The sequence below is a fragment of the Nannospalax galili genome, unplaced genomic scaffold (genome assembly GCF_000622305.1).
Source record: "Nannospalax galili isolate Female #2095 unplaced genomic scaffold, S.galili_v1.0 scaffold814, whole genome shotgun sequence".
Lineage (NCBI taxonomy): Eukaryota > Metazoa > Chordata > Mammalia > Rodentia > Spalacidae > Nannospalax > Nannospalax galili.
Genome location: NW_008334397.1, coordinates 741,487 through 742,801, shown reverse-complemented (window position 1 = coordinate 742,801; position 1,315 = coordinate 741,487).

Genomic DNA, 1,315 nt, shown 5'->3' with positions numbered 1-1,315 from the left:
TCTTTCAAAAGGTAATAAAGATGTGTTATTTTTATTTAATTTTAATCAAAAAAATTATTTAGTGTATATGAGTGCTTTGGCACATGTAAGTGCACTGTGTTATGCAATGCCCATGGACTCTAGCATGGAGCCCAGAAGAGGGTGTCAGATCCCCTAGAACTGGAGATATGGATGGTTGTTATCTGCTATGTGGGAGCTGGGAACTGAATTCTGGTCCTCTGTAAGAGCAGCAGTGGTCTTAACCACTGAGCCATCTCTCCAACCCTGATATTTTAAAATTTATTCTTATTTATCTAATTTTTGAGACACGGTCACATGTAGTTTCTAAGCTGGTCTCTAGTTTCCTATGTAGTTGAAGATGACCGTGAACTTTTGATCCTCTTGTCTCTAACTCCAGAGTGTCAGGATTACAGGCACGTGCCACAAGGCATAATTATGTGATGCTGAGGACTGAACCCAGTGTTTCATGCATGCTAAGTAAGCACTCTACCAACTAAGTTCCAGTTCCAGTCCAGATATGACTTTTAAAAATAAACATTGTGGATGTATCAGGAAACAAAGATGTAAATGTTTTCAAGTATCAAGATCATAGGATTGGTCTTGGCTACATTGACCAGGAGAGAAAGCAGCAATTAAACACACATACAGACACACACATACACATTCTCTGCTTACCAGTATGTATAGCCGCTATCTCTGTCTACTAAACGGTGTATCTTTTTCTATTGTACATGAAAGATCAGTACGCACTAATGGCTATACTTGTTATGTTCTAGGTCATCTAAAAGACCAGGAGCCTGTCAATAAATATGGTGACATTCGTGATCAAGGAAACTTCCAATAACATACTGAGAAATTGGGTATTTATGTGAAATGATGCACTAACAGTAGTCATTTCCTAAAAGAAGACAATGCCCTAGTTTGTCCACATTTGTAGGTTTGGCATTTGTACTTACTGTGTTAAGGTAATAACCAAGAAATGTCAGAATCTGACATGTGAATCAGCAGGCTCTAGTGCTCCACTGCTCTCTGTGGCAGTGTGTTAGATAGTTGTTAACAAATCAGCGGTGTTTTCATCTCTGGAGAAATGTTCTCTGCCTAACCATAACCCTTGACCTGAAGGACATCCCTAGTCCCTTCCCAGGTATATTCCAGCCAGTGGCTGGGGCTAGCCCCTTGCTTAGGTGGAAACAAACTTTGATGCAGTCTGTTCTCCAGAGCTCCCTGGAAGCAGCAGGGTGAAGCCAGGTTCCAAGTGTGACCCTATCCTACTTCCTCTCCCTTCTTCCCCTTCCTTGACCTATCCTAGTTATTC